The following is an 11720-nucleotide window of genomic DNA, read 5'->3' on the forward strand; positions in this document are numbered from 1 at the left end:
AAGCTCTTTTATCGCACAATTGTACAACCTTTCTCACCACACAATGCACACAATATGATTCCAGATGGTTAGGTAGGAGGATTTTCTTGCTAATAGCATGACATATCTACCCCTTTCTGGAACAAAGTATGTTGGAGGGGAATTGTTAGCTCGAAAAAGTGTTAATTTTCAAAACAAGTACAGATGGCTTGATGAAGTCCGACGAGAATTTCTAGATTCCTTTTTAATGATTTCTTGATTTACTATTGAATTAAGGTGGCACGGGGGTTAAAAGTGAACACGGTCAAGTTTGAGGGGGGAATGTGGAAATTCTTGAATTGAGTTTGCTTTAACAATTTCCAGAAAAAATGAAACTTTTCAAGTATCATTTGGACTAGTTAATATAATCAGCATTACTCAGAATAAACGGACACAATAAGAAAGAATTGCGCTCTCTAACTCTCGATTCCTGTCTATATTTTACACGCATTTTATTCAATATAAATGACATTCTAGCCATGAAATATTTGTTTAATACAAGAAAAGCCCAATAGTAATTGATGAATTGTCTTAATAGCAGCGCTAATTAGTAAACTAGCCATGATTCCAGCTCTCAAAAGGGGGGGGGGGTAGAAATATTTTCCAGTGAAATTCATCTAGGACTTTCAAGCATAATAATACCGTATTTTGAAATAGTCTTGAATATGATTAAATGTTTCATGTATCTTTTCTAATGTTTTAGGCAATAAAATATAAATATAGGAATTTTTAAAAACAATATAATATTTCAGTTGAAAATCGCTTTGAAATTGGTGGAAAATTAACATTTTTGTCTTTTTTTTTCAAAAAACATACATGTGTATCTTCTCCCGTGAATCACTAAAAGCTTTGAATTTGTGAAATAACAGTCCATATGACCTGTTACAAGGAATTTTCGTGTCGCGTGGGAGGGTGTTTTAAAATTATCGACCATTATGAAAAACATTATTACTGCTCGCTATGTTTGTGATAGGAGGAAGTGCGAAGGGGTTAGCGGATGGTTGAAGATTCAGTGAAATGCAAGAATATTAGCTTGGTTTAAGCATTCTTCGCTAAGTGAAGAAGCCGTCTGTAGTTCTAAAAGCAGTGCTATAGTACTGTTTTTGAGTGCACTCTTGCACCTCTTGCTGTTCTCATAATAGAATATCTATGTGTTATTTTTCATTCTTTCCAGAAATAGATAACAGTAAAATGTGAGTTGAATGCGAGTTTATGAAGTCTGCAACTATTCCCGTTGAATTGTTTTAGCCATAGCTTCAGAGAAAAAAGTAAATACTGTAACAGTTTACTCATTGTAGTTTATATCAATAGAATATTGAGGAAAAGAAAAAAAATACTTATCAAAAATAAACGTCTTTTAGTTGCGTAACATATACACAGTTTCCAATTATGTGCATTGTAAATTACAGTGTATTTAGAATTTACGCTTTCTATCCGATTTAAATACAGGCAAAGCAGTCACAATTCTAGGCAGAACGTGTAATAAAGATATGGTGGTACATGTTGCATCATATTAATGAGTGATGAGATAAGATTGGTGTTCTTGGTTGTTTGCTACAAAATTGTAAATGGGCAATAGCAGAGATTTTCAGAAAATTAAATCATGACTAAACGCTGTATCGTCATTCAATTGTATAATATTGAGAGCGGAGAATGAAATACAAATCAGCAGTGTATGGATATTTGCAAATGTATAATCCTAAACAAGGCAGAATAAAGAAAGAATGAAGATCAATCTGAAAAAAATCGAGTTAAGTGTAGAGCCGATAAATTTTCTGAATTAAAGTAATAATATCAGCATTCTATTATAATTCTTATAGTTGCATATACAACACTCAGTAAAACATTCAAACATTTTTTTCTCCCTTCTAAACGACGAAAAGAAAAAATTAGAAAAAAAAATGGATGTCTGCCATTTTGAATCGCAATTTTGGCCTTTTTAACACCATTTTCGTAAAGGCCAGCATGTTTTTTTTCGGTCTAAGCATACTTGAAGTACATGTAGGTTATGAAACTATGCTGAAATAATTATGATTTGCCGTTAGAAATATTTTTCTCTATAAATCGAATGAATTTTTTTCTCGACCGGGTATTAAAAGTGATTTAAGAGAGCTTTTGACAGCATAATCGAATTATTTCTAACCTTTTTTCGAAGAAAATACTTTTTCCCAAACCCAAGAAGCAGTTTCTGCTAGTGTTTAGAGCATCCTTAAAACATATTCTATTATACATGTAGATATATTACCGTATAAGTAGAATTTCTAGAATTTAATTTTGACATTATTTGCGAGGGGGCTGAGATCGATAAAATGGAATATTGCTAAACATTAATTGCGTTTTATTTGTATAAGCTTCTTTAATGTACATTTTAAGATCGCTAAAATAACATCTCGCTAAAAATAAATTACTACTTTTTTAAGGACAAATCGCTAAATTTGCGTCTCGTTAAAATTTCCCCTTTTACGGAATGTTAAAGTTTTCTTGATCGCTGATTGTTCTGTTATCTCCATGTTCGTGTGGAAAGAATGTTTGTCACCAAGTTTTTTTGCTTGTAGAAAGTATGCAAAAGCTAGTTTCTCTTCAATCACCTGTACACGATTCAAGAATTTGTTACAATTGACACAATCTTGTTACTATGAGGTGATATAGATTTGACTGTATCAACTAATTATATTTTTTCTACTGTCCATAGATTTATTACTGAAATATGCAGACTTTAAATTGACTTGCTATTAGTTTATATCACTTGAAAATGTCATAGATATTATATTTTTATGTATCATTTACATGACCTATTGTTATATGTATGGAGAGGAAACAGAAAGTTGTAAGAACTTGTTTCGAATCCATTTAATTCTTTCAACAAAGTATATTCAAAAATCTAGTATGATATATTGAAAAATAACAGATTTTCCACCCTTTTTGAAGAAATATCTGGATATGTGAATGATGACGCAGTTCATGTCGTTATAATGTAATTACCTCATGTCATTCACAGTTTATTTAAGTATTAATTCACCAAGTGTAAAAGTGTTATTATTTGCCTTGCCGACTAAAACTATTCAGTTTTGATTTCCTACACATTCACAGAGTTATTGAGATGAGATTTAATTTTTGTAGACTAAAGGACGGCGATACGAAGATTTTTTTTCAATATCTTGACTAACATATATAGTACATAAAACTGTATCAGTTAGTCTTAAAGATTATTAATTTTTATTCCCTATTCAACACTCAGAAGAGCAATTTCTTGTTGGGTCAATGTCGAGTGTTCAAAGGAACCTCTCACAATCATGGAGGACTTTTTGATTTGTTTTTGAATTTTTCTCTCTTTTTTCACAGAGACGAAAAATGTTGTTTTAGTGCTTTATTAGTGCTGCTGGAAATGAATATAACAGTATAATAAAAATCGTTACTAATTTTGATAGATTTGATGCATGAGAAACACAAAGAAAGAGACAAAAATCATTGTATTTACATGAACCAGTACACTATAAAAATAATTTTGAAAAGTAATACATACCTTTCTGTACTTTGAATTTTTGTCTTCGTTTCCAAACAAAAACTGCTATTACAGTCATGCAAATTATCAAAAATGCTGGTAGGGTACTAATGATAATTAGTTCTCTGCAAAGATATAAAAATAAAAAGTTGACCATTTATATAAAAAAAAAACAGAATAAACATACTTTTATGCGTTATAACATATTATAGTAATAAAATAATTATTATGGTATATATATCGAATCTCCCATGATTTGTAGTTGGTATGATTTTTATCAAACGAGTTGTGTGACGAGGCTCGGGGATAATAACACACAACGAATTGGATAAAAATTATATCCAACATAAATCATGGGAGATTTTTTATTCTGTGGTTAATACTTCACAATTGATGTTCAACACTATTTTTTTAGGTCTCCACGTTATCTTACTTCATCACACTAATGCAACAATCATTGTAATGTCATCAATTCACTTAACTGTGGGATATGAAAACGATATCACATGAGCTATATCCACGGAAAAAAGGGGTTACATGGGATAAAAAAAATCAGGTCACCAATAACAAAAATAAGAAGAATAGATTTTTTTTACAAATAATGCTTGAGTTACACTGTATTAAAATGTATAAGTAAAGTTACTATTACTCTTTATGAGTATCATCTGGTAGAGGACTTGTAGCTTCAGATATTCTTGAATTGTTCAACACCCCTTTTATCCCTTCATGGCACAAGATATCTGAAAAGCAAACATAAAAAAAATTATGACATTTAAATGACAACCCATCAGAAGATGCTAGCAAATATAACAAGTGGCGTTTTGCTTAAAATAAATTAGAATTTTCTATCTTAAAGATATTTATAGTTTTGTTTTTGTAATTGACATCATTTTTGTTCACAAACCAGCAACATGACTTTTAGACAGCTTTGGCAACCGTAATACACGTAAAGCGTAGATGTTGTTTGGTTTAAATTACTTTTGTACCTTTGTTGCAAAGAAAATGAAAAAGTACCGTTTTGAAGGAATTCCTTCAAAATCATTTCTTAGTTACAAGTGCGACACTGTTTATCTGAATAAAAATTCAATGAAAGGAATTATATGCTACTTGGAGTAATTTCCATGTAAAAATTCCTGAAATATTATGCACAGCGGATAAACCTTTCATATTGTTAACCAATTGTGGGAAAAAATGGAACATAGATAGACTTGATGAATTGTTGTTTGAGAAGTAGGTGGTTGAGTTAATATATCTTGCTGTTCAATGGTTTTTACAGGTGATGGCCTGCAGTTTTTGTTGTAGTAGAGCATTAACACAAGCCTGGAAGTTGCGTGGACCTGGAGAAATAGTGAAAATATCGGCTAAATACATGTATCCATTACCGGTGCCATAATTCGGTTGATGTATAAGGTTTACCTGTTTTGTTTCTAAAAGTCTAATATTCACCGGGCATAACTTGGGTTAGACAAGTTAACAACTTTTTTATGAAATGCTCCGCGGACTTTCCAAATACTAGTAAAACAGGCACGAAGTATCCGGGGGGCCGGGGGGGGGGCCCGCCCCCCCCCCACTTTTTTCCCAACATTATTATTACTATAGAAAATGTTTATTGAAAATATGGTTGCCCCCCCCCCCCCACACTTTATACCACAGTATATACATAGCAAGAAAATATAGGAAAAAATTGAAAGTGAAAGGAACTTTTCCTTGAAAAAAGTTGGTCACTACCCCCCCCCCCCCCCTACGAAGTAGGATTTTCGAGTTTAGGTAACCTTTCAATTTTCGTTTTTTTTTTTTTGTTTTTTTGTTTTTTTTTTTTTTTTTTTTGCTTGTCAACTTTTTTTAGGTAAGTAAAAAAAAATTTTCTCAGGTTGGCCCCCCACCATCAAAAACGATGCTACGTGCCTGTAAGAAAAGGTGATGGCCCTCCTCAAATGTTTCAATTCTAAGTGAAATGATGAAAATATAACTTACAGGGTGCATTCTTGTCATCTTTTAGATTTTGCATATTTCATATAACAAAAAATATACAAGACAAAAATGCGTAGGATATTTAATACACGTGATTTTACATGTACATGTAAGAGGGGCTATCAAAAAGTTCGTGGACTAGCGCCATTAAATTAAAACCGCTTTAAGAACATTAATGAATTTAAAATATATAGTTAGCATCATCTTATCTATCCAAAGAATAAACCATAAATCATAAATTTTATTTTTTCAATAATTGTTTTTTTTAAGCAATGGTATGTCCAGGCGGCGCAACCTCAAACACGACGTTTTTGCGACCTATGTGTAACTGAGAAAAACTCTTTTAATATGAACATTTGACATCCAATATTCTTGTTAATTCAGGTATGTGTCGGAACACAATTGTTCCATAAAATATGAAATTTTACGTGGAATGTCCAACTAAATGAGGCCTTGAAATGACGTCATAAGGGGGAGGGGTTTCTTTTTTCAACATTCTATCAAGTTTTGCCCTTAAAAAAATTGTATAGACCTAAGAAATGTTTAAACTGGCTACAGAGAAATAATATGCATCCAGAATACTTGTCTTTTAATGTCAAAATAGATTCAGAGAGAAAAGGGATACACAGTAAATGTCAATTTGTAGTCAAAGTGTGAAAAATCAATCGCGTCAAAAATGACGTTGATCATATGTTGTAGGTATTGAACTCCCAAAAGCAAAGTATACTGACATAATCAAACGAGAATCTCTCCCAATGTATAAATCCATTTGGAATATTATATTCATTGAAAGCCGCTGTTCATGACATTGTAAAGTCATATAAACAAGGCGGGATTAAGTCCTTACTCAGCTCCAGGGAATCTCATCCAAAAAAAGTACATGAGGTAGAAGAGGACATTGAAAAAACAATGACGTTGTCGAACGTCATGAAAATAAACGACGGTAGCGCCGGGTGATCATATAATGTCGTTTTTATTTTATAATAATTTGGCAAATAATTAACGTATCAAGCTAAAATTTTCAACATTTCTTTTTTTTTGTTGTTGTTTTATGTTCCATATAAATTTTGAAAGCACAGACTGCATAGTACTAATTTTATAGCCTCATTCCACGAACTTTTTGATAACCCCTCGTAAACTCGATATTTTTCCAAAAAAATTCTTTGAATCTATGACCAGATATGGTGCCAGCCGTCTTATGTAGACTGTTGTAGTATTTTAAATCTACACTATGTATACGGTAAGAACATTCGTTTTTCAAACTAAGATTCTTTTGATTTTCAAGTATACATGGGTGATCCAACTTCATTCACAGGTGGGTTATTTGTCAATGCCCTTTTCGAACATTCAGATTTTTTAAAAATTTAAATTTGTAAGTGACAAGTAATTAACATACTTATTTAATTTTCGCCCGATCGACACTGCGGGCGTGCTAAAATAAGAAAGTATGAACGTCATATGCTAACTTAAAGAACATCTCTTTGAATTCCCTGAGGAGGCTGCTCACGGGTCCTGTCAGCCACGATTGAAATCCTTTTTATGTGTAGCCATGATTCTTCAAAACAGATATACATGTAAGACAAACTCAGATCAGCATTTTTACTTTAAATATGGACTGGCAAATTTTGAAACGTTCGGTTACTCGGGGCGGCTGTCAGATTCTGGTTGATCATTCAAATAAATTCAACAGTATACTCGAATATTACAACTATGCTGTGGCATGTCTATGTACAACGAAAATGTAAAAAGGTATTTAAATAATTATTATTTCTAAAAACAATTTATGTGTAATTTAGATTAATTAATTCATACAGTTCCTTTTGTCAATTCAATTCTCTTTTCTTTCTTTTTTTTTTTTTTTTTTTTTTGGATATATCGCTCAGTAGTACGAACATTAAATCGCTTGAAATTTATCTCTGGTGTCTTTCAACCAATAAAATATTTTTTTACTTATCACAAAAAAGAAGTACATAGTCCGAAGACTGTAAAATATTTTAATTGTATCACAAGGTAATAGTAATAAAATTATCGTCTTTTTGATTATTTTTGCCCTGAGGATAATTTAGCAATATCAAACTTTGACATATGCTTATACCGAATTAGCGTCATTTGAATATAATTGCAAAAGATTTTTTAAAAAGTATTTATATGAACACCATCTTTCTAGGAAACAGACTTTTCATTAAGAATGTCCATATATTTGTCATTAAAAACTTCAGAGCCAACATGAGGATGGTAACTGAAAATACTGAGACTTTCTTGAACACATAAAAATAACGTTAAATTCAAAACTGCTGCCTGATGTTCTTAATTTGAAAATGGCTGTCTTAAAAGAAAATTAATACAGAATTACATCAACTTTGATATTGATAAAATTGTTTGGTTATGCGGTTTACATTTTTGCAAAAAAATCTGTCCTTAATACTTTCTAACTTTATATTGAAACCGCAAAGTCGGGACATTTTTGCTGAAACACCCTGTATTCGAGGGATTGAATAGGTGTTACTATTTCTTTTATTTCAATAAACCAATGCCCATGGTGGTTTACTTCTTGGTAAGGTGGCTTTTTTCAGTCATAACTTCATCATTATTTTTTTAATTACATGTATCATATCATTAATATACATGTACTTTAAAATTACTTTAAATTTTAAAAGGAAATTGTGTCAATGTCTTACTATAATTATAGCCTGCTTAGGTCTAAAAATGTGACTTCACATTATCTGATACAAGATATACATTATACAGTTAAAGTATATTATTGAGGGAGTAAAGACCAGGACTATTTCCCGAGGCGCAGAGCGCCGTGGGAAATAGTATTGGTCGAGGGAAACTGGAATCTTGCTAAATCCCTTAATGATATACTATAACTGTTTTATTATACCGATACAAATTTAAATTGTAAAAATCACCTTTTAAAAAAAATTACAGATTAACTAATTATTATTCGTCGTAAATACCAAATTAGAAGACAGTTATTCCCTTATTCTGATGCAATTACTGCATTCTGTTCTTTACGTCCTATTTTGATATACGAAATACGTCATGAATCATTGCTTTTTGCGTTGGTCTATTATGACGTCACAATTAAAAGCTATAAAACCACGAATTAGCATGACTAGCTTTCAACCGAGGGACTAGCTCAAAAACCTAATGCACGGCGATTAGGCGATTTTCAGCGATTTCTAGGGAATTGTTCATATCTAATCCTTTAATTTATATAGGGAAAAATCAGTAGAGGTATAATAATTGATTATAAAAGGAATTTGCAGAATAAAATTAAAGCTAATCTTTCTATGAACTGATCATGCATTGTTACAAAGCACCTTGAGAAAAAAATTCAAAGTGCGTTTAATTTGATTTAATTTCAGGTTAATGCATTTCGAAAGAAAAAGAATTTCTTTTCAAAGAACGTAAATATCAAACATATTAAACACTTTGAAAAAATTCTATAGGGTTAGTTATGTTATCTGGTTTTCGGTGATGAGCAAACTTTAGGGCCTGTGATATAGATGTTCTAAATGTTTTAGGTCCTTGTTCATGTCAAAAATGGAAATAAATCTCTTCGAAATGATTATCTTATAATATGAATTCCTTTCTTTTGTTACATATATTTTTCATATATTTTTCTAGTCTTAAATTGTGCAGTAGATGTAGTGGGCTTAATGTGATCGACTAAAAAAGATGACCTTTTGTCTTATGAAACAAGGAGCTTTTCATACTACGAAAATCCTTTTCTCTTTCGGCATGCATGTATTATGTGTGGACTTTGTGAATTCGATCCCTAGGAGCTCAGCGACGTACGATTTAATCATAATGATTGCGGACACTATCTAATGTTATGTTAATGACAAGTTGCTTATAGTAAGCTTTCATTTGTGAAGACTGTTTGGTGCTGTCTCCTCTTGAAGGAGGGAACCGATACAAGTGAAAATTGTGATCGTCCTGGAGCGGGTAACTTACACTAATTTCCTCTTAAGCATCGTCTGTGAAACTATAGCTTGAACATTTGTGTATGACGCGACTCATATTTTTTGTCATCTTGAGGCAAAAATTTGCAGATGCCTAGAAAATGATCAAAGAGAGGCCTTTTGTCTTGTTTAAAGAATGAACATACAATGTACCTTGTTGGTCTTCGTGCGAATTGTATATGCTTAGAACGTTGCATTGTGGAAGTTGCCGGGTTATAGCTTTGAAAGGTTCGGTGACGGATTTTTTAACTGTTTAACCAAGCCTAGAAGATTCTTGTATAGTAAACAAAGCCACGTGAATGTAATGAGATTCACGAAGGGCGGTGTAACTAATCAACCTCAGGAGGATCGCTAAGGTGGCTTATGCTTCCTCCGCGTTAGAATACAGATAGATTACATTCAATCAAGCCAGTAAACTTCTGAAACAAATTTTCGAATGGTTCCCTTGGTTCCATGCGAATGTTTTCAAAGTCCAAGCTTAAGAAATGGGCAACTGTTCCCTGGTACCCAAAATGTATAAAAAAAAATATCTTCCCATATAAATAATAGATGTAGTATTTTTTACAATTGTGTTCTGTCGCCCAAGTGGCACAATGGATAGAGCTTAATGCTGCTCTAAAGTCGTCGAGTAAGAAGCCACGTCTAGGATTTGCTGGGGTTTTCGTTTGCCATGTTGCTCTTTCCACTAAAATGATTGCGATGTTAGGATCGATTGCAAGAGAGTATATACTGTAGGTTTTGCTTCCACGACACAATGTTTTGGCGGGAAATTGCCGGCCATAATGTGTTTGACCGTAAGTATAACTATTTAAATTTATTAAAATTAATTGTCCCTATTATGTATCATTTGCTCGGAATTTCTTTACCTTGACTACTTGGTTCGAATGTCCTTGTCGCTGTCAACACGACAATGAGAAATGAAATCCCCCTAATATAAACAGGACGAAGGTTTACTATGAAACCACGTTCTGTCTCCAACACATAAATAAAAACTCAAAATCATAGGGAGCCGGGTCATTTACAGAGTAGAATATTGTAAATAAATGAAACATTTACATTGTATTAACAGCTTAATAATAAGTTTTTTTCAGACTTAAAAAATATTTAACACAAAAAATCGAAAATCGAAAACCTACTTATGCTACAAAAAATGTTTAATGGCATTTATCTTATTCGATAACAAATATATATTCTTATGGAAAAAAAATTCTTAAACATCAATAAAAACGATAAGAAATACGTTTATTGGACCCAATACTACGGGCAGAATTTATCAGGTTCAAAGTTATCCTGGAACTCCGAATGTAAACAAACTGTCCAGGCTGGTTACTTCTCCTGTTTTCTTTGTCTTTTAGGGAACTAAGCTACAATGACGATAACAAACACCTTGCGGAAACTAAGTTGTTTGACCTAAGACTGAAGTTTTCAAAGGCATTGCAACCAATGTTTAATTGTTTAGAGAAACCTTCTATTTAATTTTGTTGCTTTGTTGTACCAGAGCTCTTACTTACACCTTTAACAATGCACAATAAACATGATGTCTGTGAACTATATCTGAATTTTATAGTAACTAAAGCGTATTAAATCATAAGTTAACTTTAATTTTCTATATACAACCATGAATAAGCAAAGCCATGAGTATGGTGGAGTTTCCGGTTGGCAGAGCTAAGGTACTGGCAACTTTAATATAACTGAAAACAAGCAGACATTTGATTATTTTATGAAATGTTATCACTGACTTATTCAATCTAATTTGATTGATATTATATAAAAGAAATAAGTTGTGATAACCGATTAATTAGGGAAATGTGCAAATTCAATAAATTTCATTTTTTTTTCTTAAAAGTCTTCTGTATCAAATACTCGGTCAATTCATAGGATGTAAATTTTTTACACAAGTAATTGGGTCTTGGTTTATAAATTTGAACATGTATGTACTTTATCAATATGTAAAAAAAAAAGTAAAGTTCACTTTTACTATCAATAACATACATCCATATTGACAAGCCAAGACACAAGGACCTTTGAATTTTTTCCCAAGACTGGTCACTCCTGACCCCTTTTTCAAGATTCCTGCGTCACCCACTAATTTAATCATTAAAAATGTGCATTGTCCCTGGGTTTTTTTTTTTGACAATCGTGTAGAGTTTTGAGCTGTCTTTGTGTTTTATACAAAGTGCAGAAATATCAATATCGGAAAACAGAGTTTACAAAATCAAAGATACACACATTCATAATATAAACTTCAGTCAACATGG

The sequence above is a fragment of the Saccostrea cucullata genome, unplaced genomic scaffold (assembly GCF_032062105.1).
Source record: "Saccostrea cucullata isolate Sc308-1 unplaced genomic scaffold, CSIRO_AGI_Scuc_v1 ctg76, whole genome shotgun sequence".
In the NCBI taxonomy this organism is placed as follows: Eukaryota; Metazoa; Mollusca; class Bivalvia; order Ostreida; family Ostreidae; genus Saccostrea; species Saccostrea cuccullata.